Source organism: Callithrix jacchus, chromosome 18, assembly GCF_049354715.1.
Source record: "Callithrix jacchus isolate 240 chromosome 18, calJac240_pri, whole genome shotgun sequence".
Classification (NCBI taxonomy): domain Eukaryota; kingdom Metazoa; phylum Chordata; class Mammalia; order Primates; family Cebidae; genus Callithrix; species Callithrix jacchus.
This window is the reverse complement of record NC_133519.1, coordinates 37,959,042-37,986,457: the sequence shown is the minus strand read 5'-3', so window position 1 is coordinate 37,986,457 and position 27,416 is coordinate 37,959,042. Positions and strand designations below refer to the sequence as shown.

Here is a 27,416-nt window from a genome sequence, read left to right as displayed (position 1 = left end):
TCTCCTCATCGACTGCCCGACCTTCTCTCTCACAAATCTCTCACTCACCTAGGACCCTCTCGCCTACAGGAGTTTCACCTACTTTTTATTGAAAATCCTTCAGTTAGCCTTCATCCCACTTACTCCACTCAACCCAGCTACTTTGTTTCCCCTTCCATCCCATTCTCCCTCCCCAGCCCATTCCTGCCCTGAACTAACGGATACATTTGCTAAACCTCGGGAGGGCCTGTCTGACCTTTCCCTATCTAACCCAGACCTTACCTTTTATGTAGACGGGAGTTCAACAGTGACAGCCGAGGGGTGGCAAAAAGCCACCTACGCAATAGTCACTGATTCAGCCACCCTTGAGGCATGTCGCCTCCCAGATGGAACCACCTCATAAAAAGCAGAGCTCATTGCCTTAACCCAAGCTCTCACCCTAGAACAGGGAAAGCGGGCAAATATCTATACTGATTCAAAGTATGCTTTTCTTACTACCCACTGCCACTCTGCCCTCTAGAAAAAGCAGGGATTCCTTACTATGAAAGGGTCCCCCATAATTAATGCTACCAAAATCTCTAATCTCCTACAGGCCATATCACTGCCCAAAGAAGTCACTGTCATCCACTGCCGAGGGCACCAAGCCCAGCAGGATGCTGTTTCCCAGGGCAATGCAAGGACAGATGCAGCAGCAAAATCCTTAACTAGTACCATTTAACTAGTACCCCATTACAGTCCTGTTTCTCACCATGGCCACACCACCGATTTACTTGCCATCAGAGAAGCAGGCCTCATATTAAAAGGGGGAACCAAGTCTGATCAGGGTTGGATCTTCCTAAACAACAAAATTGCCCTTCCCCAGGAACAGGCCCCAAAAATCATTGCTGAAATCCACCAGTCTTTACATATAGTGCCCAAAGTGTTTCACCACTTCGTGCAGCCCCTTTTTTTCTCACCAGGTCTGCAACAGACAATTGAGCAAGTACACAAGGCATGCGTTACTTGCTTTAAGGTCTCTCAGGGAGGTTTAAGGCCACAGTTTCCTACCCACCAAATGCGTGGCCACCTGCCAGCCCAAGACTGGCAGATTGATTTTACCCATATGCCCACTCACAAAAAACTCCGCTGCCTTCTAACTTTGTAGATACCTTTTCAGGTTGGATTGAGACCTTTCCCATCTCCAAGGAAGCCACAGACACGGTGGCCTCCCTCTTAATTTAGGAAATTATCCCTCATTTAGGCTTACCTAAAAACATTCAGTCAGACAATGGTCAGTGTTTACAGCTCACGTGGTCCAGCTGGTTGCCAAGTCTCTCAACATCTCCTGGAAACTACACATCCCCTACCACCCTCAGTCATTGGGTAAGGTTGAATGGGCTCACGGCATCTTCAAGGATCATTTGCCCAAACTCACCATACAGGTAAAACTCTCTTGGCCCACACTCTTAACTCTTGCCCTAGTCCAGGTTCGAGCCATCCCATGGGAGCCAATGGGTCTCAGCCCTTTTGAGTTGCTGTACGGCAGGCCTTTTTTGGTTTCTCACAATCTCCCGGTACAACCACCTCCTCTGCTTCCTACCTTCCCTACCTCTCTCTCCTCCACCACTTACTCAGGGAACATGCAGACCATCCTCTCCCCGAGGTTCCGGGACCAGAGGACTCCCACCCGACTATACCTTTTCAGCTAGACTCCTGTCATTCGAGAAACGATACCTATGGTGGATGCCCGTATGCTTCTTGTGTTATACACAGAACCTTCAGAATGAACAGCTCCCCAGCAAGTAAAATGCTTTTCTTCAATAACCAAGGTAAAGTGTCCCTTATCATCCATGATCCCTGGGACGCCCACTGGAAAAAGAGTACGGCAGGTAAAATATACACCAGGTTTACAGACAGCCACCCCAGTGGTACCTGGCTAATATTCTGGTCCTATACACGAATTGTGCCCATGGAAGTAGAACAACTGAATTCGTTAAGGAATTCCATCTTACAGAATGAGGCTTCTTTAATTAACCATCTTAAGCCCTCAATCCAACCCAGGCCCTCAAACAACGCCCCCCAGCCTTTCTCCTGGCTATCTCTAGTACAGCAGGGGGCTAACATGTTAAATTTAACTGGGGCCACAGATTTCACCAACGGCTTTTTATGTGCCTTCTTTAACAAACCCCCCTTAGCTGCAGTTCCCCTCCAGACTGGGTTCAACCTGTCACAATCTTCCACAGGACTTGACACTACCTTAACAGGTAAATGTACATTCTCAAAATCTCTCTCTCTGCTATGGGACAGCCAGAAGCCCCAGCCTCAGGTGCAACACCACAGTAGAAGTAAAATCCTCCCTTTACATGCCTCCAGGAGGATTCTTTTGGTGTAATAGAACCCTAACCAAAGTTATTGATACATCCCTCCCCTTCCCCTGTGTGCCCGTCACACTAGTCTTGCAGTTAGAAGTGTACGGACAAGCTGAGTTCCTATCCCTCATTGTACTGTCCCCTAATCACCAGAGCAAATGAGCAGTCTTCCTCCTGATAGTAGTTGGCCTCTCCTTAGCATCCTCTCTAGCAGCAGCTGGAATAGGGAGCGGTGCCACGGGCTACAGCATCACCTCAGCCGCTCAACTGGAAGACAAGCTCCATGTGGCTATTGAAGCATCAGCTGCCTCTTTAGCCTCCCACCAGCAACAAATCACGTCGCTGGCTCAGGTGACTCTCCAGAACTGACGGGCCTTAGACTTGCTAACGGCAGAAAAAGGAGGTACCTGTCTGTTTCTCCAGGAGCAGTGCTGTTATTACATCTATGAAACAGGCCTTGTGGAAGAAAATGTCAACACTCTCTATCGCCTCCAAGAGAACCTCCGCAGGAAGCAGAGTGCACCAGCCTCATCTCTCAACTGGTGGCAATCCCCCATGCTTACCTGGCTAGCTCCCATTATCACCCCCATTATTGTTGTGTGTCTTCTACTAATACTAGCCCCTTTTTTCTCAAGTTTTTACAGGCCTGCATGAGAGAAATTTCCAGGGTGGCCGTAAACCAATCAAGGCACCAGCCAACTGATCCCTCCCCCTCACTCCGCCCCTATTCAGCAGAAGGAGCCAGAAAGAAGCGGCATCCTATATATCATCAAAAGGGTCAGAATGTAAGGCCGGTTGCCTTGCCAGGAGCTCGGACATGCCCATCCCTCTCCCTGCCTGAAAATTACTCCCATCATTTATCTCTGCCTTGGAAATCCCCTCTGCACTCAGCACTAAGCTCTTCACCTGGCACCTAGCCCACCTTGGAAATCCCCTCTGCACTCAACACTAAGCTCTGCACTCGGCACCTAGCCCACTCACCGGAAATCCCGCCTACCTACCAATAGCAGCTTGCCCCGTCCACATCCTGTTTCTCCACAGCCAATCAAATGCCTTCACTCCCTATAAAACCCCATGCCTGAGAGAAGTCGGGCGTGACTTCTCTGGCCTCTTTCCCCAGGACCACAGATCCTCTCCCAGGAGTTAAATAAATTGGCATCTAATTGTTCTCATGCAGGCCTCAGTTTTCTCATTTTAAACTCGACAATAAACCTCACAAGACAGTAACCCTTACATTACCCAGGAGAACTTCCCAAGCCTAGCAAAGTAGTCCAAATTTCAAATTCAAGAAATACAGAGAACTCCATATTCCTCAAGAAGAGCAACCCCAAGGCACATAATCATCAGATTGACTAGGTTGGAAATGAAGAAAAAATGCTAAGGTCAGCCAGAAAGAAGCTTATCCATCATGACCAAGTAGGCTGCATCTCAGAAATGCAAGGCTGGTTCAACATATACAAATCCATAAATCAATCCATCACAGAAATAGAACCAAAAAGACAAAAACCACATGATTATCTCAATAGATGCAGAGAAGTCCAACAAAATTCAACAGCCCTTCATGCTAAAAACTCTCAATAAACTAGGTATTGATGGAATGTATCATAAAATGATAAAAGCTATACATGACAAACCTACAGCCAATATCATACTGAACGGGCAAAAGCTGTAAGAATTCCCTTTGAAAACAGGCACTAGACAAGGATGCCCTCCCTCACCAGTCCTATTCAACATAGTATTAGAAGTTCTAGCCAGAGCAATCAGGCAAGAAAAAGAAATAAAGGGTATTCAATTAGGAAAGGAGGAAGTCAAACTGTTTCTATTTGCAGATGACATGATTGTATACCTACAAGACTGCATCATCTCAGCCCAAAATCTTCTCAAACTGATAAGCAACTTCAGCAAAGTCTCAGGATATAAAATCAATGTGCAGAAATCACAAGCATTCCTATACACCAATAACAGACAGAGAGTCAAATCAAGAGCAAACTCCCATTCACAATTGCTACAAAGAGAATAAAATACCTAGGAATATAACTAGCAAAGGATGTAAAAGACCTCTTCAAGGAGAACTACAAACCACTGCTCAATGAAATAAGAGAGGACACAAACAGACGAAGAAACATTCCATGCTTATTGTTAGGAATAATCAATATCGTAAAAATGGCCATATTGCCCAAAGTAATCTATAGATTCAATGATATCCCTATCAAGCTACAAATGACCTTCTTCACAGGACTGGAAAAAACCACTGTAAACTTCATATGGAATCACAAAAGACCCTGCATAGCCAAGACAATCCTATGCAAAAAGAACAAATCTGGAGGCATCACACTGCCAGACTTCAAACTATACTACAAGGCTACAGTAATCAAAAAAGCATGCTACTGGTACCAAAACAGAGACATAGACCAATGGAACAGAACAGAGACCCCAGAAGAAACACCACACATCTACAACCATCTGATCTTTGACAAATCCAGCAAAAACAAGCAATGGAGAAAGGACTCCATGTTTAATAAGTGGTGTTGGGAAAACTGGCTAGCAATGTGCAGAAAGCAGAAACTGGACCCCTACCTGTCACCTTACACTAAAATTAACTCCAGATGGATCAAAGTTTTAAATGTAAAACTGAACACCATAAAAACACTAGAAGAAAGCATAGGCAAAACCATCCAGGACAAAGGCACAGGCAAGGACTTCATGACTAAAACACCAAAAGCAATGGCAATAAAAGCCAAGATAAACAAATGTGATCAAATTAAACTCCAGAGCTTCCATACAGCAAAAGAAACCATCATTAGAGTGAATCGGCAACCAACAGAAGGGAAAAATTTTTTCCCAATCTACCCATCTGACAAAGGGCTGATACCCAGAATCTACAAGGAACTAAAGCAGATATACAAGAAAAAAACCAAATAACCCCATTCAAAAGTGGGCAAAGGATATGAATAGGCACTTTTCAAAAGAAGACATATACAAGGCCAACAAACATGAAAAAATGCTCTTCATCACTGGTCATTAGAGAAATGCAAATCAAAACCACATTGAGATACCACCTCATGCCAGTTAGAATGACGATCATTAAAAAATCTGGAGACAACAGATGCTGGAGAGGATGTGGACAAATAGGAATACTTTTACACTGTTGGTGGGAGTGTAATTTAGTCCCACCATTGCAGAAGACAGTGTGGCAATTCCTCAAGGATCTAGAAATAGAAATTCCATTTGACCCAGCAATCCCATTACTGGGTATATACCCAAAGAACTATAAATCATTCTACTATAAGACACATGCACATGTATGTTCATTGCAGCCCTGTATACAATAGCAAAGACCTGGAACCAACCCAAATGCCCATCAATGATAGACTGGACAAAGAAAATGTGGTATATATACACCATGGAATATGACGCAGCCATAAAAAATGATGAGTTTGTGTCCTTTATAGGGATTTGGACGAATCTGGAAACCATCATTCTCAGCAAACAGACACAAGAACAAAAAGCCAAACACCATATGTTCTCAATCATAGGTGGGTGTTGAACAACAAGAACTCACGGACTTAGGGAGAGGAACATCACACACTGGGGGCAGTTGGGGCAGGTAGGGGAGATACAGTGGCGGGTGGGGAGGGATAACATGGGGAGAAATGTCAGATATAGTATGCACATAAAGTAACATAAATAAATTTAAAAAAAGAGCTTAGGACTCTACGATCAGCTGGTGGAAAAACTGGAAAGGTTTGTGCCTTTCCTTCAGGGCATTGCGTTCCTTCAGACTCTGGGCAGGTCTAGAGATACTGTCTGGGAGCCAGGTATTGGAGTTAAAAAACATAGACATTTACCTTGTGTGTTGTATTCGACTGCAGCTAAGCTGGCCCTCAAACCTTAGACCAAAATCCTTCTCACTCTTCTCTCCTCTTTTTACAGGCAGAGGAGCCTCTCCTGATGGCTGCCACTAGGACCACCGGCCCACAGGGATTTCTGCCAGGCCATCATCAATGCTTACTGAAAGCCCAAGGGCTCTTTAGTCAGCTCAGTGAATTCTGCCAGACCTGGGACTCACCCTTCAGGGCCATGCAATCCCCTGTGGCCCAGGGCCAGTCTATAAATGCTGTCCAAGAACCTAAGCCTGGGACTCAGTGACCCCAGGAACACCCTTGGTGCTCTACCCCATTGTAGCTGATCTGGCACCTAAAGTGCAAGACAAAGTTCCCTCTCTGTTTTCTCAAGCAGAAGGGATCTTTCCCTGAGCCCACTATAGCTGGAAATGTGCTGGGCCTCACCTGATGCCAGCACATCTCTGAGTCTCACTCAAAGCCCACAGTGTACTACCTAGGTATTGCTATTGGTTATTTAGGGCCCAAAGACTGGCTCTTTAGTCAGCATGTGACTAATCCTGCCAAAATCATCCCCTCCTTCAAGGCACCAATTTCCCTTCTGGACCCGGGTATGTCTAGAAACATCATTTGGGAGCTAGGGCCTGGAATGGGGTCTCAAGAATCTGCCTAGTGCCCCATCGTCTCGTGGCTGGGCTGGTATCTAAGATTCAAGAAAAAGTTATCTTTACTCTTTGCTCTCTTCTCCTCAAGCAGAAGGAAGGAGTCACTTTTGTTGCTGTGAGCTATGCTGGCTGGGGTTCAGGGAAGCATGGTCCCAGCACTCCTTTGGCTGCCTTAGCTGGTGTCTCACTAGGTCCCATACCAGCCTCGTCCACTGGCTTTAAGCTCAGGCCAGCACTAGGAGTTGCCTAAGAATTGCAGTCCTTGTGTCCTACACTGCCTTTGAAGTTTACCTAGAACCCCAGAGCACTTTAGTCCATGGTGGTGAGGCTTGCCAAGAATCACAAGTTCTAACCACTGGGATAAGTGATTCCCTTCAGACTAGGGCTGGTCCAAATGCTCCCTCCATGGTTGGGCACTGGCTGGGCCTAGCATAGCTTTGCTCTCATTGTGACTGGGCAGCACTGAGTTCAATGCTAAGTCCTCCAGTTGGTATGCTCTCCCTCCCTGAAGTGCACAGATTCTCTCTCTTTTTCCCCCTGTGACTGCTGCCATGGGTATAGGGAAGGGGTGGTGTCAGCAATTCAAGACTGTTTTCTCCTACCCTCTTCACAGGTGCCAGCATGTATAGTATCTTGCCTAAGTTCAAATTTTAACTAATAGAGGGTTACTACCAGTAGTGTGCTGGTAAATATTTATCAAACAGCTCCTTATAGGAGAGAAATCAGATAGTAGTGCTTCACAATCGCTGTGATGTAAATTCTCCCACCATGGCTAACTTCTAGCTACCAACATGGTATCACTGCATATGTAGGTAAGATGAGATGTGAACAATCAGCACTGATGAGCTGAACAGCCTTTGGCATGCCACTGCTTACAACACAGCTTATGCTCAGAATTCTATTTTCCAAATTCATAGAGACCACAGATTGACAAACTTTTTCTGAGAAGGTCCAGATAGTATTTTAGGTTTTGCATACCACATAATTTCTGTCTCAACTATTCAACTCTGTCATTGCTTGTACTGCAAAATCAGTCATAAGCAAATACATTAGTGAATGGGTGTAGATGTGTTCCAATAAAACACTATTTGCAAAGACAGATGGCAGGCCATATTTGGCCCATAAACCATAATCTGCTCACCTGCTATAGACCATAAATGCACGTAGAACCAGAAGTAAATTCAAAGCAAGACAATATTTTTTTTTTTTTGAGATGGAGTTTCACTCTGGTAACCCAGGCTGGAGTGCAATGGCATGATCTCGGCTCACCACAACCTCCGCCTCCTGGGTTCAGGCAATTCTCCTGCCTCAGCCTCCTGAGTAGCTGGGATTACAGGCACGTGCCACCATGCCCAGCTAATTTTTTGTATTTTTAGTAGAGACGGGGTTTCACCATGTTGACCAGGATGGTCTCGATCTCTTGACGTCGTGATCCACCCGCCTTGGCCTCCCAAAGTGCTGGGATTACAGGCTTGAGCCACCACGCCCGACAATATTTCTTTAGAAATTCAGAAGACTAAGCTATTGTTATACTTCAGATGTATGTCTGTGAACATCTGTTATCACTGCAGCATCAGTGTGTAGAAATGTGGGTTAAAGGGGGCCTAAGCCAATAGAATGCAGGCTAATGAACTGTTTACTCTATTGCTTAGTAAATGCAGGTAGGTTTCATCAGATTTTTTAATTCTATCATATTAGAAAATGTGAGCAGATTGTAGAAAATATAAAAGAGGGTAAATTCTCTAGGGGTCTGGCTCATACTGAACCTACCTGTAAACTTATAACAACACAGATAGTTCTTTGTGAGCATGGGTATACGTGTCTATCTTTTGCTAAAAGTTTTCTTACTTAACAAAGATGCAGGCTTCAGCACTAACTGATTGATATGACTTACCTGGGGCTGTCTTGATCATCAATTTTTACAGATTACAATGCTTTGGGTCAGAGGAGTGTGGAACTGTACGTCCTTTAGGAAATGCGGTCCCAGCAAAGCAGCTCTGAAAAAGCAGGCACATAGGCAATTGATACAGTAGGGTTCTATTCACTTTCAACTCATCTTTCTTTCCAGAAAAATCAATTACTTCACAGTTTAGTTCTAGTGCTCCTAGGTGGAGACAGAAAGTTTGAGTTCCATAGTGTTTTTCACCTCACTTTGATAGCATTCTTATATTCTAGGAACTTGGTAAAAGACACAGGAACCAAGATATAAAAGCTCTAATGTGCTTAATGACTGTTAAAAAGCACTTAACATTCCACTCTCACTATGTCAGTATTGAATGAGCAACTGAGTCATTAATTCCATAAAGGCTCCCTGACCCTTTATTCTGTACAATGTTGGCTTGATAACAGTGAAGCCAGACAGATCAACAAAAAGGTTCAGCCCTTGCCCCTTCTTCAGTACACACAGCAGAGCCTTAACTAATCCCCAAGAACATTTTGGGGTAGCAAATTCTTCTATGAATCATGATAGGACTTGATATTCCTGTAACACCCCTTCATTAGAGAACTTGCATGTTACTGACATTTATCTTCTTAATCTCTGGAGTCTTTGATGGCAACCAGCATGGAGCCAATCCCCTTCAAATGTGGGAAAGCTGAGGCTCCAGAGAGGGAAAAAAGACTTGTCAAGACCTGTTATGTCACTTGTTAGGAAAAAGTAGATTTGTATTCCAGTTGTTCTAAGAGTGACAGTCATAGTCACAGCTAGAAACATTGTCTCTGCAATGTTTCCTTGTATCTTCAAAGGCATTTAACCTCATGAGCCAAAACCCTGATAGTCTCATTACATTGTTAGCAATTCCCTTAGGGGACTTCTTTTTTATTTGTGCCTTGACCTGCAGGTGCAAGAGTGGGTGATCATAAATTCTGTAAAAAAAATTTAGCCAGTAGAGATAGATTCCTCTCTTCCTCTTCTGGAGATAGAACAGAGCTGGGTCATGAAGAGGTCTCAGAGTGCCTTAGGTATTCCCTAGGTAGAGTAAAAGTGTCCTAGAATTTAACTTGTGGCTTTTTGTAAATTTCTCAGAGCTGGGTTTGGAAAGGATAGCACGGTTTGACTGGCAAAAAAAAAAAAAATTTCAGGACACCAGAGCTGAATACAGGTGTGTCTCACTTTATGTAATGGAACATGGCTGTCCAAAACTATGTGCAAATCAGTTTGACGATGGTAAAACTATAGGCTAGCCATCCCTTAGCATTAACAGCTTCATCAAGAACAGTTGAGTTAAGGGGTTTGAGTTTTTAGCCTCTATTTTCATCAGGCCAGCTTCACTTTTAAAATGTTAAGTGTTTGAACTCAGTATAAAAGTTTGTTGGAATAAAGATTATTTTTGGCTAGGAGACCATTGATTTAATATATCTCTTTTCTATGAAAATATTTTAGAAAAACTGAAGAAGAGAAATGGGAATTGACTTTCTCAAAGACCACCCAATAGTTACTAATATTCTGTTTTACTGAGAGCTGCTTCTATCACAGCATTCTTGGGGTTGGGGGATTCACCTCCATTTCTAATGTGCTTCATAAAGCCATAGACCCAAAGCTGAAAGGGAGCTCTAGAGAGGATGATCTTCTCACAAAGAGCCAATTTACTCTAAGTTCACTGTAAAGATTAGAGCCTGGAAACCTAACTATTCTGTGCACAGTCACATAAATAATGAGCGGCAAAGCAGGTGACAGAGGCTCAAGTTCAGGATTCTAGTAGAAGCTCTGCTCCCTACTCCCGCCTGAGTCCATCTTGTTGGACTCTTCATTGATCAGTGGCACCTCACTCTATAGTTTACAGTTTATCTGGCTTCTTATTCAGCGGCAAAGTTCTGGAAACCTAATACTTAAGGCTTTTGCTTTAAGCAAGGTATATGTTCCACTGAAGAAAGAGCCCCGAGAAAACTCTTCTTTTCTCACTGTGTCTCTCACGCAGGTAGACTCAGATACAAAATTTTGATTTAAATTGTAGACATGTGTGAAATATGTATTTGATCTCTTGAGAACCCTTTATTATTAAATAAGGCAAATAGTACTAGCCCTTTGGAAAAGTCAACTTTAAGAATGATTATAAAAACAGTTTTTTCATTGCACTATACTTGACCGATATCGGAGTTCCATTTGTATTTTGTAAGCATGTCTTCATCATCATTGTAACAAGCTGACTGCTCTCTGCCTACTTTTTAAATAAACCCATATGATCATTTTAATTGACTGGCTCTTCGCTATCCTGTTGCTTTAAGTACAATGACACTGATGTATACACATCAGGAAGTGATGGAGTGGTCACTTAATTTCTTCAATGAGGGTGATTGTTTATATGGGCATATTAACAATATAGCTATGGATTCTGTCAGTAGAAGATGCATTTGATAAAGAAGACAAATAGTCAGACATTTTCCCCCAGCCTATCCAAGGCATTTTTTTTTTCTGGTGCTAGGGAATGAGGGAATGAGAGATGATAACCCCTGCCTATGGTGCTTGGCACTGCTACTTGAAAATATTCCTGTGGTCAGGTGCAGTGCCCTGCCTTGGCGGCAGCAATGACAGCAACACTAAGATGAAAAGCACATGTGGTTTATGGTGTTTAGAAATATCCTTTGTTTTTGTAGCTCTTCACACTGCTCTGTGCAAAATCAGAGTGAACTCCTATTTCTTCAGCCTCATTCTGTCTACCCAATAATCAATACTGAAACTCCAACCAAACTGGCTTTCTGGCTCCTCATCAACTCCTCCTAGCATGTCCTGCCTCAGGGATCATCACTGGAGGTGGTTCCATCTAGAATCTTCTATTACTAGATCTTCCTCTGGCTGGCTTCTTCTCATTCAGGACTCTCTGCAAATGAAATCTCCTCCAAAAGGCCTTCCCTGACCCTCCTATCTAAAACAGTTACTCTTCATGGGATTCTTTTCTTTTCTTCATAGCATCTAACACTGACATATTTTATCTACATATTTATTTATCTGTCAGTTTGTTTCTTCTTCCAGATTGCAACTTGCAGGAAAACTGAAGCACCAGAATTTGAAACACTACCTACTACATTCAATAAATACATACTTCTTATGTAAATAACTGAGTTGATCACCTTTAATCCCTTTTAAAATGTCTGGGGCATAGAAAGTCATGTGAACAGAACAAAGTCAAATAGGTCAATAGTGAATAAGTGGATGGGTCCATATTTATATCCTTATGACTAATTGAGATTATGTCCAATAAAACATATTGCTTCTTGCACAAAAAAATAGTGGATAATACTAGTCACTTTTTAATATTTTTTTTCCATTTGATATTGGACTATAATGGACCCCTTTGGTGCCTCAAGTTGTTTTTACCTAATTAGGATAATAAAAGTAACTACTTAATAGGATTATGGTTAGGATTAATTGCACTAACATAGACACATAAAGCACTGAGAACAGTGTCGGAGATATAATAAGCTATATTATTCCTGTGGAGTTCCTTTAAAGATGCAAATTTCCATTTGGTAATTTACCTCCCAATTATTTTTTTTGAGACAGAGACACTCTCTGTCACCCAGGCTGGAGTGCAGTGGTGTGACCTTGGCTCACTACAACCTCTATCTCCTGGGTTCAAGCAATTCTTCTGCCTCAGCTTCCCAAGTAGCTGGGACTACAGGTATCCATCACTATGCCCAGCTAATTTTTGTATTTTTTAGTAGAGATGCAGTTTCACCATATTGGCCATGCTGGTCTCAAACTCTTGACCTTGTGATCCACCCGCCTCAGCCTCCCAAAGTGCTGGAACTATAGGCATGAGCTAACGTGCCTGGCCCCAATCATCTTTTCTCCAGGTTAAATATCCTCAGATCTTTAACACTATAACGTGGTTTCTATACCTCCGGACACTCTTTTTTAAAAAAAATTCCAACTTTTAAGTTTAGGGGCACATGTGCAGGATGTGCAGGTTTGTTACATAGTTAAACGTGTGCCATGGTGGTTAGCTGCACAGATCACCTACTGTACACACTGTGTTACAGTTTGTTAGTGCTCCTTTAAAAACAGGAGACCATAAAAATATTTATTTCAATACTATTAAAATAGCTAAGAATTGGAAACAATTTGAATTAGCAATAAAACAGTTATATGAACTACCATACATCCATATGATGAAATGATATTGGCTGGAAAAAGAATGAAAAATCTCTCTATTTTCAATTAGCATATGTATGTTATGTATGAATTTAGTTATATAAGCATTGACTGATGGTTTTCAGTATTATTTGAGAGGTTAATATCTGAGTTATTTATTTTCATGCTCAAGTTTTTCCAAATTTGGCTACTTAGACTTTCTTTCATACCGACTTCTGAGTCCTTTTCACTTTTCCTCAATCATTCTTTGATCACAATCCTGCTTTTTCACACAAGATATTCAGTTCTCACCTAATTCTTTCCATTACCCAGTCCTTAGTCATTCACACTCCTCGCACACATAAAAGAAAATCTCTAGTTCTTTTAATCATGGTAATTAGAAACCAAACTCTTAGTGCTTGGTGTGCTCATTGCTTTTGGTGTGCCAGTACTAGCAAGCCCTCTTAGGATTGGTGATGTTAGGAAATGTTAGAAAACATATATGTATCGGGTTCAATAGTGTATCCTCAAAGCTAATATTTACCATAACTCAGAATGTGCCTTTACTTGGAAAGAGAGCCTTTGCAAATGTAACTAATTAAGATGAGGTCATATTTGATTTGAGTGGGCCCCACATCCAATGACTAGCATCTTTATAAGGAACAATAGAGGAAGATGTGGAGCCACAGAGCCACAGACACTCATTGAGAAGAATGCCATGTGAAGATAGAGACAAAGATGGAAGGGATGCAGCTACAAACCAAAGAATACCAGAGTGTCAAGGAGTACTATCTACCAGCAGGGGCTAGGAGAAAGGCATGGGATCTTCTCCCTCAGGGAGTAGTACTGGCTTGGTAGTACTGGCACACCAAAAGCAATGAGCACACAAAGCACTAAGAGTTTGGTTTCTAATTACCATGATTAAAAGAACTAGAGATTTTCTTTTATGTGTGCGAGGAGAGTGAATGACTAATTTAAGGACTGGGTAATGGAAAGAATTAGGTGAGAATTGAATATCTTGTGTGAAAAAGCAGGATTGTGATCAAAGAATGATTGAGGAAAAGTGAAAAGGACTCAGAAGTCAGTAGGAAAGAAAGTCTAAGGAATAAACCCTGCCGACACTTTAATTTTGGATTTCTGGCCTCCAGACAGTGAGAAAGTAAATTTCTGTTGTTTTAAACCACCAAATATGGGTAATTTGTACAGCAGCCTGAGGAAAATAACACAATATGTATCTATATGTATGTCTGTGTATATATTTATAGTCAAAATTATATCTATACTTATTTGTAATATATATGATACCTTATCTATTATCTATCTGTCTGTCTATTATCTAGCTACCTATCATCTATTTATCTGTATGCATACTCATTGTGCATTTACCTCCAATTCTATTCTGGTACTATGGGAGTTAATTCTAGTTTTCTTTCCTTCCATATTTGTAACTTCCTTCTCTTGTAGTGAGAAACCTTCCTCCCATTATCTTGATATTTACATATTTGAAGATGAAGATCTCTATAAGCATTAATGGATGAAATGGGGTAACTGAATTGATTATTTTCTTAGGGAGTTCCCTTCTAGTGAAAGAATCCAACCAGGATATCAAAGTAGAGGCAAATAAGTTTATGGTGATTAAAGTTTAAGAACATTTGATCTCTTTTGGGCCAAGATGGCTGAGTAGAAGCAGCAGCAATTGGAAGCTCCCATCGAAAAGATCTAAAACAGCATGAGAATTCTGCACTGGCAACCGAGGTATCCAGGTTCTGTCATTAGAACTAACTAGGCAGCTGGCATGACCCATGGAAAGAAAGGAAGAGCAGTGTGGTGTGGCAGCCCACCCAATAGCTACATGTGGCAGGGGATTCCCCCACCCCCAGCCAAGGAAGGTGGTGAGTGAGCATGCTACCCAGCCTGGGAAACTATGCCTTTTCTACGGAACTGTACAATCCATCAGAAGATCCTACTTGTGAGTCCATACCACCAGGGTCTTGGGTCCCAACCACATAGCTGCACAGAATCACAACAGTCACTTTGCTAGAATTGGCCTAAGTCTGCTAAGTCCTCCAGGGCAGGGGCAGCCATCGCTACTGCTGCAGCTACCTGCTAATACGGCTGAGCTCCTTGGGGGATGGGCAGCAGCCAACAATGTAGCTGAGGGGCCTCCCTGCAGGAACTACAATTCCAGCCAGGGGCTCAGGGACAGAACTCTCATCCCCCTGGGCCTAAGACCCTAGAAGGGAGGCGTGGCTGTAGTCACCACAGAACAGCAGACTTGGTCATTCCTCTGAGGAATCCAGGCAGCCCAGACGAGTGAGTTTCACCCCACTGCAGCACACCCTCTACACCAAGAGACAGCAAAGTGTTTCATTTAACAGGTCCTACTTTTCATGCCATCCAACTGGGTGAGACACTCCCCCCCACCCCCACCACTGCAACAGGGGTTATCAGACATGCTATACAGGAACATTCCAACTGGCATCAGGTTTTTGCCCCTCAAGGTCAGAGATCCCAGAGGAAGGAGCAGGCACCCATCTTTGCTGTCCTCCAGCCTCTTTGAGTGACATCTCCAGGCATGGGAGCAAACCAGATGAATGGGCCCTGAAGTGAACCCCCAGCAACCTGGAGCAGCCCTAGAGAAGAGGGACCTGACTATTCAAAGAAAAACAAAAAGCAGCAAACAACATCAACACAAAAAGTCCTCACAAAAACCTCATCCAAAGGTCAGCAGCCTCAAAGGTTGAAACTGGACAAACGCATGAAGATGAGGAAGAATCAATGAAAATAATGCTGAAACCCCAAAAGGCCAGAGTTCGTCTCCTCCAAATGATCACAACACCTATCCAGAAAGGTTGCAGAACTGGACGGATAGTGAGATGGACATTCACATACACAGACCCAATGACAAAAACCACATGATTATCTAAATAGATGCAGAAAAGGCTTTCAATAAAATTCAACATCGCTTCATGTTAAAAACTCTCAATAAACTAGGTATTGATGGAACATATCTCAAAATAATAAGAGCTATTTATGACAAAACCAACAGCCAGTATCATACTGAATGGGCAAAATCTGGAAGCATTCCCTTTGAAAACGAGCACAAGACAAGGTTGCCCTCTCTCACTGCTCCTATTCAACATAGTACTGGAAGTTCTGGCCAGGTTGATCATGCAAGAAAAAGAAAGTGTATTCAAATAGGAAGAGAGAAAAGTCAAATTGTCTCTGTTTGCAGATGACATGATTCTATATTTAGAAAACCCCATCTTCTTAGCCCCAAAACTCCTTAAGCTGATAAGCAACTTCACTAGAGTCTCAGGATACAAAATCAATGTGCAAAAATACTGTTTACAATAGCACCTGGAATCAATCCAAATGCCCATCAATGATAGACTGGACAGGGAAAATGTGGCACATATATACCATGGAATATTATGCAGCAATCAAAAACGATGAGTTTGTGTCCTTTGTAGGGACATGGATGAACCTGGAGAACATTATTCTCAGAAAACTGACACAAGAACAGAAAATGAAATACCACATGTTCTCACTCATAGGTGGGTGTTGAACAGTGAGAACACATGGACACAGGGAGGGGAGCACTACACACTGGGGTCAGTTGAGGGGATTAGGGGAGGGACAGCAGAGGGTGGGGAGTTGGGGAGAGATAGCATGGGAAGAAATGCCAGATATAGGTGAAGGGGTGGAAGGCAGCAAATCACACTGCCATGTGTGTACCTATGCAACTATCTTGCATGTTCTTCACATGTACCCCAAAACCTAAAATGCAATAAAAAAAATCAATGTGCAAAAATCACAAGCATTCCTACACACCAACAGTAGACAAGTGGAGAGCCAAATCATGAATGAACTCCCATTCACAGTTGCTACAAAGAGAATAAAATACCTAGGAATATAGCTAACAAGGGATGTAAAGGACCTCTTTAAGGAGAACTACAAACCTCTGCCTAAGGAAGTAAGAGTGGACACAAATCAAAAAACATTCTATCCTCATACATAGGAAGAATCGATATCATGAAAATGGCCATACTGCCCAAAGTAATTTATAGATTCAATGCTATTTCTATCAAACTACCATTAACATTCTTCACAGAATTAGAAGAAACTATTTTAAAAATTATATTGAACCAAAAAATAAAAGGCCTGCGTAGCCAAGACAATCTTAAGCAAAAAGAAAAAAGATGGAGGCATTACACTACCTGACATCAAACTATACTATAAGACTGCAGTAACCAAAACAGCATGGTACTAGTATCAAAACAGGCTGTAGACCAATGGAACAGAATAGAGACCTCAGAAATAAGATCACACATCTACAGCAATCTGATCTTTGACAAATCAGACAAAAACAAGCAATGGGGAAAGGATTCCCTATTTAATAAATCACGCTAGTTAAACTGGCTAGACATATGCAGAAAACTGAAACTGGGCCCCTTCTTTACCTTATACAAAAATTAACTCAAGATGAATTAAAGACTTAAATCTAAAACCCCAAACCATGAAAACCCTAGAAGAAAACCTAGGAAGTATCATTCAGGCATGGGTAAAGCTTTTATGATGAAATTGCCAAAAGCAATTGCAACAAAAGCTGTAATTGACCAATAGGATCTGATTAAACTAAAGAGCTTCTGCACAACAAAAGAAACTATCATCAGAGCAAAGAGGCAACCCACAGAATAGGAGAAAATTTTTGCAAACTACCCATCTGACAAAGGTCTAATATCTAGAATTTACAAGAAACTTAAACAAATTTACAAGAAAAAAAACAACCCCATCAAAAAGTGGGCAAGGGATATGAACAGAAACTTCTCAAAAGAAGACATTTATGTGGCCAACAAACATGAAAAAAAACTCAACATCACTGATCATTAGTGAAATGCAAATAAAACCACAATGAAATACCATCTCAAACCAGTCAGAATCGCAATTATTAAAAAATCAAGAAATGTCAGCGGGAATGCATATTAGTTAAACTATTGTGAAAGACAGTGTGGCAATTCCTCAAGGATCTAGAACCAGAAATACCATTTGTCCCAGCAATCCCATTGAGTATATACCCAACAGAATATAAATCATTCTTATATAAAAATAAATGCACATCTTATTTATTGCAGTGCTATTCACAATAGCAAAGACATAGAACCAACTCAAGTGCCCATCAATAATAGGCTGAATATATACTGTGGAATGCTATGCAGCCATAAAAAGGAATGAGACCATGTTCTTTGCAGGGACATGGATGAAGCTGGAGCCATCCTCAGCAAACTAACACAGGAACAGAAAGCCAAACACTTCATGTTCTCACTCATGAGTGGGAGTTGATCAATGAGAATGCATGCACACAGGGAGGGGAACAACACACACTGGGGCCTATCGGGATGGGGATGAAGGGAGGGAGAGCATCTGGACAAATAGCTAATGCACAAGGGGCTTAAAACCTAGGTGATGGGCTGATAGGTACCGCAAACCACCGTGGCACATGTATAGCTATATAACAAACCCGCACATTCTGCACATGAATGCCAGAACTGAAAGTAAAAACATAATAAAAATTTTAAATAAGAACATTTGGACTGTTATTCTTCAGGAATATTTTCAGCAAAAACTAGATGAAATTATTCCTCATTTTAACTCTTTATCTTTGCTGATATTAAATCATCTTCATAACTCACTCTGTCTTCCACAGCATTGCATTACATGGCTATTCATAATCTCCTGATTTTCTGTATTGCATGCCAACCAATCAGGAGGTAGGATAAAATTATCTCATATAGATTACAAACACAACTGAATTAAGACACAGCTTGCTTTACATAGCTTATTTGGTGCTTTGTAAAACAAACTAGATTAAAACATTTTTATCACAATTAACAGCACAGTTAGTGAATATGGTATAGATTAATGCTTAACTTCTTGAGTTCTGGAAGGCACTTGTGTCCTACTTACTAACTTCATGGGACTGGACATGTTACTTTGAACAGTTCTGGCATATGTTGAGTTTCCAGTGAATGTTAGCTTTTAGTTAAAGACCAGTTATTTTTTGTTAACAGAATCTTACAATGGCAGGAGATTTATGTCAATTTTTCCTAAATTTATTCTCTCATCTTATTCAACAAATAATTTTTGAGCTTCTAAATATGTGTCAGGCATGGATTCTATGTAACCCATTGTGTGTTGACTATATGTATATATGTATAAACATATATATATATACACACATATATGTTTCTGTACTTTGAGGTTTAATGTATCCATGTTGTCCTCACTGGAACCAAAGATGTCCCTAAAGTGCACAGGGCTGTTCCAGTTTTGTCCTTACTACTGATTTACCCAGTCATTTTAGCACACGTCACTCTTCCTTTCTGACCCTCATTTTTCTCTTCAATAAATTCAAAGAGGAAAATTGCGTTGAACTGGATAGTTTCCAAGTTCTTTCCAACTTTAAAATCCCAGTGTTACATAAACAATGTCTATATCTGTTTCCTTGTACCTGTCTAGAGGATCTGACATGAAATGTTGTATATTGTGGGGCCTTCATATCATAGACTGCCTCAGTGTTTGTATTAGTGTGTTTTCACATTATTATAAAGAAATGCCTGAGATGAGGTAATTTATAAAGAAAAGAGGTGTAATTGGCTCACAGTTTCATAGGCTGTACAGGAAATGTGATGCTGGCATCTGCTCTGTTTCTAGGGAGGCCTCAGGAAACTTACAATCATGGTTAAAGGCAAAGGGAGAGCGCACACTTCACATAGCCAGAGTAGTGGCAAGAGAGAGAAAGATGGTGAAGGAGATGTGCCAGAGTAGGAGCAAGAGAAAGAGAGAAGTGGATGCCACATACTTTTAAACAACCACATTTTGCAAGAACTTATCCACTGTCATGAGAACAGCACCAACAGGATGGTGCTAAACCATTCACAAGAAATCCACCCCCATAATCCAACACCTGCCGTCAGCACCCACCTCCAACACTGGGAACTACAGTTCAATATGAGATTTAGTGGGGACACAGATCCAAACCATGTCCGTGGTCAAGCCTGCTTCAAAATATCTATCTTTCATAAAATATGAATAGTATTCTAAAGTAGCACCACTTCTCAACGTGGTCACTTCAGCTGTTGACACCAGGAAAAAAATTAAAAAGGACAAGCAAGAAGAAAGAATGAGTTAGTAGTGTATTTTCAGTAGTGAGAGTACCTTCTCAAATGTAATTTGGTGCCCCCAAAATAAATGTGAGCTTCTGCCTCCTGAGCTTTTCAGAGTATGGGGAAGCACCCTTTAAAAACATGCCCTGAAAAGCCCTTCCCATTAGCCTGCTATCCTAAACATTGCCCTGCCTTCTTGATGAAGTAGTCCGACCCCTCTGACAAGAGTTCCCACACCATCTCTTCACGCCTTGTTGGTTTAGTTTCACATGATGAATGACATGACACACAGTCAGCAGGGCTGCTGGTACCTGCTCTGTAAATGATGCTGGCATCGTGCTGCCAAAGGCAGACTGACCATCTCTCAATTCTGGCTGAGCATTTTGACTTCAGGTTTTCAAGTACGGAAGCTAGTGATTTATGAGACACGAAAAAGCATAAATGGCCTTCCATTTCTTCAACAAGGATCGACTCCCTGTATAACCCCCAACCCATGCTTCCTGTGTAGGATAACACTGTTCTGGCAGTGAACCCCTTGTCCACAAACCAAAACCACAAAGGTCAAAATGTGTTTGCTTAGTCCTTCCCTAGGTTCTCTGGTGGCTGAGAAGCGCAGTGCCTTTGTGAACCTGAGCTACAATACTGCACTTGTGTGGGCCTCCAAACAAGCCGGGGCACAAAGCTATGTGTTGGGGGTAGGGTGACCAAATATTTTTGTTTGTCCAGTATTGAGGGGTTTACTGGGACAGAGGAATCTGAACAACCTCAGGAGACATAGTTCTTCCACTACTAAAACCTGGGTGAGTTGGTCACCTACTTGGAGGTGGGGCCTTGGGAGGAATGGTATGGTATGGAGTGAAGAGGAGCATGAAACTCCAGGTTGCAATGGAAATGTCTAGTGCATATTACCTGGTAAGTACTTTTCTAAAGATAACATGGCTGTCACTGAAGCCCTGTGAAAATAATGTGTACCTTTATCTAGTGCAGAATTGATATTCAGGAATTATTAATTGAGTTGAATTTGAATTAGCAAATAGTGAGGCTTACTAGATTGACATAGCACCATGGATCTAGTAGCCTTTATGTGAACTTGCCATGGGTCAGATTGCTCCCTAAGGCTGGAATGGAGCTCCCTCTAGAAGTGGGAAGTCAGTTATCCAGCGTATCATATCAGAAGGAATGGTGTCTTATGGGTAACCCCACAGTGTTTGGCCAGTAAATACAACAATTTGACAATTACCACTAAATACATCTTTGGTGATTGTCAATTGCATTGATCCTGTTATAAACCTGTTTTTTTGATTGCTCTAACTCTCACATACAAAGATGGGAGTGGTATGCACTTTTCTTTTTTTTAGTGACATTTCCTTATAGGAAAAAGGAGAAAAGATGACTTCTATTTTTGTAGTCATTCATTATTGTTATGTGTGAATAGGAGTGTGAAACCATTTAGAGTATGAACAATATTTCAGACACCTTCTCAGACCTAGAAGTCTTGCAAAACAAGGCAAACTCCAGGAACAGTTCATTTCTATTCTTATGGCAGCATTCTTTTGAAGGTTATGTAATTGATACTTTCTTGATTCCTTTAGCCTGAACTCATCTAAATGTGACTTTGTAAGACACATTAACTGCTTAAGAAGCAACTTGAGATTTAAAATAGGCTTTTAAAAGGTCTCCTGGCCTAAGAGCAGGAAATGACATATCAACCCAAACAAACCCACTATAATTCTATGTTTGCTATTTGTAAGATAAGAGGAAAAAAAGAAGGAAAGAAAGAAAGAGAGAAAGAAAGAACAATAAAGAGGAAAGAAGGAAAAGAAAGAAAAATAGAGAAAGAAAGAAAAGACACATATGGTACATAATCAGATTTTAAAGTTCAAAAATCTTTTCCCTGAGATTTAGACTGAGAGACGAAGGGCCGTCTACTCCGATTTTTTTACTGATTCGTATTGCATCCAAGTTAATAGAAATGTCCTCTGAATGGAAACACAGATTTGAGAAGCTGATTTTCTCACGCTCCTTAGTAGGCTCTGATATTTCCATGTCTACGTGAGTGGTCCTCAGACCTCTGGGAGGCATCAGGGTAGAGTAACACAGCAAATCTCTGGTACTCTGATGAGGTCATATCTCAGTTCTGCCACGAAGCAGCTCTGCGGCTAGGACAAGAAGCTTAATGATTTTGTGTTTCAGTTCCCTTGTCTACAAAATGGGAATAATAAAAGAACTTTTCTCTTAGAGTTGTTGAGAGGAACGAATGAGTTCATGTTTGTAAAATACCTAAAACAATGACCGACAAAATATGTGCCGTGGAAATGTTACATATTAGCAAGCATAAAAATCTTTTGAAGAGCCTAAATTCTTGAATTCATGAAATCAGAATCTCTAAATAAGTGGTTCCCAGTCCTGGTTACATGTTAAAATCACTTGGGGTACTTTTAAAAATTCCACTGCCCAGTTTTTCACCTCAAGCAAACTGAATTCAGATATCTGGGGGTGGGGCCCAGAAATCTGTATTTTTTTAAAAGCTTTAGTATGTGACGCTGATGCACAGAGAACATTGAGAGCTACTGCGCTAAGCTCTAGACTGAGAACCAGTGCTCTGGAAGGGCTCTGTATGTCACATGTCAAGCTCCTTCTGTGTTTGATCCTATCAGAGCTTCCTTCATCATTCATTCATTATTTAGAAGCCTTTAAGTAGGCCAATGTTACTTTGTTTAAAGCCATAATTTTCCGATACTGGGGTGTCCCTCCGTTGCCATTCACACTCAGGCATCTAACATAGGACCAACATACTAAAACTGCAACAGTGAGGGAGGCAGCGGTGAAAAAAGTGATGGTTGGACTTTATTATCTGCCTTCAAGATCATGATAATATATTTGAAATAAAGAAGGCAGAATGAGAGTGGTTCAGCTCAGAGGAGTGCTATGCCTTCATCCCTGACCACCCAGATCGCTCCAAAGGGATTTGCTTTGTGAGGTTTTGTCCGTTAGTCACAGGCCCATTTATTGTCATGTGGCAGACCAAGGTCTCCTCCTCCTGGGTAGTGGCACCCAGGACGGCAAACCCTCGGGAGGTGTCATGCCACCGCTAGAAGCAGGCCTTGGGGGCAGCACCATGGGTGGCAGGAATCATCAGCTTGTTTAACAGGCTGGTAATCTTGGGATCCTGGGCTTCCTTACAGGACTTGACCAAACAGAACCACGTAAGAACACCTTCCCAGCTGGGCGCGATGGCTCACGCCTGTAATCCCAGCACTTTGGGAGGCCGAGGCGGGTGGATCACAAGGTCAAGAGACCGAGACCATCCTGGTCAGCATGGTGAAACCCCGTCTTCACTAAAAATACAAAAAATTAGCTGAGTGTGGTGGCGTGCGCCTGTAGTCCCAGCTACTAGGGAGGCTGAGGCAGGAGAATTGCTTGAACCCGGGAGGCAGAGGTTGCAGTGAGCCAAGGTTGCACCACTGCCCTCTAGCCTGGCGCCTGGTGACAGAGTGAGACTCTGTCTCAAAAAAAAAAGAACACCTTCCCATGGCAGCTGAAGGCACAGACTCTGCTAACTTCCTGCTCCAACTGCATGGCAACATAAATTAAAGCATCTTGCCCAGGTTATTCATTCTGCACGTTGTCCCAAGCCCCATCCATGTGCTTAGTGGTTCTCCTGGGATGAGAAAGCCTGGATCATCTCAGCCAGGACCACCTTGTCCAAGACTACTTTGGCCTGTTCGGCTCTCAGAGACACTATAAGATAACAAAAGCTGAACAGGCAAGGGAGCCAAACAGAAGTTCAGGAGGGATGAACCGCCTCCAAGAGCTGGCTGGGTGGAAAGGCAGCAGCATCACCTGTAGCCGGTGGCCCTTCTACGTGGCCTTATGTTTCCCACTCTGAGCTCCCAAGATAAGATTATTATTTGATGGGCAAGGTATTTACTATGGAGAAAACAAATAAGCCAAGAGACTTCAGAAGCAATAATCTGGTAACTTGGGTAGTGTATGTTCTTTATGTAAATGGTGGAAACTCCGAATAATCCAGCAGTGCTGTTGTCAAATGGACTGTCAAAACCACAGCATTTTATCAAGAAAGAATTTAAAAGGCCACAGATTGCCAGCATTGCTGCTGTGCCTCACTGTCCTGGGCAGTTGCCTCACAGCTTGGCATAAGCATACACAGTTACCAGAAGAGGTGTGAGTACAGAAGAAGAGAGAGGGGGAGAGAGAGAGAGAGAGAAAGAGAGAGAAAGCCCCAGAGCAACAAATCCATGTACCAGTCCTACGGTAACTTAGCAATCAAGGCATTAGCAGCCAAAAAGCTTTTCTTGCAGAGGGGGAGTTAATGGATTTATATTATTTGTGGTTATCTGGATTTCAGATTGACACCATAAATATTCAGACTCTGAACTCGGCTGGAAGCAGCCGCTACTGACTTTTCTGTGACCTAGCTGGAAACTTTAAATCAGCTGTCTCCTTGACTTTCAAGTGAATGACACACTCCAAATCCATGAGATAGCATCTCCTCAGTGTTTTATTGCCTCCAGAGGACCTCAGTTCAGTGGGGTCTGTAACTACAGCCTCTCTTTTGAATGCAAGTCCGGTTAAGACTGCTAAATTATAAAGTACTCTGTACTAGCATACAGATGTCTTAAACTGTGGGTAAAGACAGAATGTATTCTACAAAATACACACCTAATGCAAACCCTGCAACACCTTATTCTTAACTGACAAGGATCTCCATCCATGGCTCTCTCTATTCAGTAGATCTTGCCTAGGTACTTTCGTTCTCATTTTCTTCTTGCTTTTATTTGTCTCTGGGAGTTTGATGTATAAGACTTCCACACAGGTACTTGGGGACATTTCCTTCTCAGTGCATTGTGAGCTGCTTCCAGTTCCTATGATCAACAGCTGGCAAGAGCGAGAGATCCTTCCTAAAATGAGGTTGGAACCTCGCTCTGGTTCACTTCAGAGCTGACAGTAAAACTTTGGTGATAGGAGAAGGAGGGGCGGGGACCTCCTTCTCCCTCTATGTTGCTGGGGTTGGGGAACCTTCCATTGGCAACAGGCTTCCTTTTGCCCCGTGACAAATTGTGCTGAAGGTTTGACAACCCCAAATCCATCATAAGGATCAGGCCAGCTCCTTCTCTCTGTCAGCTTAACAGATGTGGCAGCAGCCACAATGTCAATAAAGGTTATGTCCTGCTTCAGAGAAAAAGGGGCTAAAACACCATTTAAGTAATTGCTTGGGGAAAAAAATCAAGCTACCCTTCTAGGCAGGCAATAGCGTTATCGAGAAGAGCTCCACACATGGACTGCTTCTCCCTTCCTTTCTCTGATGAGTTGAAAGGTATTTTCAGGGGAAGATGTGTGGGTCTATTACCAGGAGAAAGGGCAAGGCATAGGCAATTGCAAGTTGTGACTTCAGAGGTCCCATCAACTTGATGACTGGAACTCCACCAAGGATTCCTATTCTATTATGTGACCCAGACTATAATACACCCCAGATGTTATAAAACTTTCTTTGGATATTTGATATAAAGGGCAGGGTGCGGGGTGGGAGAAAGTAATCATTAAGGGCAAAGAAGCACAATTCTGGACTTGTTTTATAGTTTAGTATGTTATTCTGAATTTTACATGGGTAATCCTAATTTTTCTCCATACGTAGGGCCTCTGGGTGCCTTAATTCTGCTCTAAGGAGAAGGTATACTAGTAAAAGAAGAGGATAAACAGGGAACGGCAAGAATAGAACCGCTGAAGTGAAAACTGAGTGGGGGGAGTGGCCGGCCATGAAAGTGGAGAAGCAGGCAGGCCCACAGCTGCAGGCAAGACAGAGCTGGTCTGTCATACTGAGGCTCCTTCCGCAAGCATCAGTAGGAAAACAACCGAACTGTATTTGCACTTCAGACAAATCGCTCTGACAGCTGTGTGAAATACGGATTGCAGGAAGGGAAGAATGGAGCCATGGAGACCGGTTAAAAGGACATCAAAGTAGACCTGATAAAATATCATGAGTGTCTTAACCAGGTAATTAGCAGTAGAGATGAACAGAAGCAATGAAATGTATACATATATATACTTATATTCTTAAGGATTTAAATTAACTTGAACGGTGCACAGTGAGATCCTGTGGCTGAGGGACTTGAGAAAGCTCCGTCAATGAGAAAGCCCTCACATATTAGCTGTGTGACTGGTGATACTGTGGTGCTAGCATCTAAAATGGAGAATACTGCAAGAGAAGCAGACTGGGGAGGGTAAACGGTAAGCTCAGCTCTACACAGATTCCGCTAGAAGCTCTAGTGAATAAGACCTGTTCTATTTTCCCAATCTGCTTCCAAAGAGCTGCCTCAGTTGCCTGTCTGCAGACATTGCTTGACAGAAGTTTCCATGGCTGTAGTAGAGCCACATTTTTCGGAATAGGGTGATAACGCTCAGTCTCTAGCCTACATTTCAGAAGAAGATGTGTGCTTGGGATTCATGAGACGGTACATTCCTGTCTATTCCTTCTATACTGGAAACCACTGCTAACCCAGTACTCCACTGTGGTCTCCTGTAGCTTAATGCAGCCTGAAATAAAATCCTGCTAGGAATAGTAGGAATGCTCTGGAAGAGGAGTCATTAGCACCAGGTAATAGAAGTGTACAGAAACTGATCTCAGTTGCAGATGAGTGGATTAACACCATACTAAGACTGAATCGATTTTTTTTTAAATGGAGAAATCCTAGTGTTGACCCTGCCAGCCATCTAAATTAATTGGGACTTGGAGACAAGAGGCGAACACCTATTTAAAGTAGCTGAGGCAGGAAGTGAAATATTTTGACTCTGCAATCAAATGGTAGAGAGTGTACTGGCACAGCTGGGCCTCAGGGATGACCAGAATGGGGACTGTGAATTCCATTAGAGAGCGAACTCTTTGTCTTGTTTCATTTCTGTTTGTCTTTGTGTCTTTACTTCATTCCATTAGATGGACTTTCTTCAAGAGCTGGAAACGTATCTTTTGGCAGATACAGGCATGCTTTAATGCCTTTCTATTCAAAAAGGACGATTTTCCCATATTTCCAATTAAAGAACTCCGGGACTTGGTAGGTAGGGTATTGTGATGGACTATCCCTGATACAATCACATATTTGAAGAAGAGGAGAACAATATTTCTCTCCCTAAAGGGGCTGCTATTCTCAGAAGAAAGGAGGTCCACCTACTGGAGAAAGCAACAGATGCATGCTACTCCATCTGCTATAAAAGTTCTGCAAAGCCTTGTGCATACCATGCCATCCCAAAATTTTCTATAAGGGCGATAAGAATTTAATTATGCAAGCACCAAACTCAGCCTACCTCCGAGAACATAAAATCGGGCAGGA

The 27,416-nt window shown here is 42.2% G+C and overlaps 1 long non-coding RNA gene across 3 annotated transcripts in view; it reads right to left on the bottom strand.

Moving 5' to 3' along the window:
* The window catches only part of LOC144580161 (uncharacterized), a 135,466-nt gene that overhangs the window by 46,769 nt on the left and 61,281 nt on the right, over positions 1-27,416 (bottom strand). For 2 of the 3 annotated variants that reach the window (XR_013529216.1, XR_013529215.1), the window contains exon 3: positions 8,729-8,831. The exons of the other annotated variant lie outside the window; for it this stretch is intronic. This is a non-coding gene — a long non-coding RNA (uncharacterized LOC144580161). The remainder of the gene's footprint in view (positions 1-8,728; positions 8,832-27,416) is intronic. 3 annotated transcript variants of the gene reach the window in all.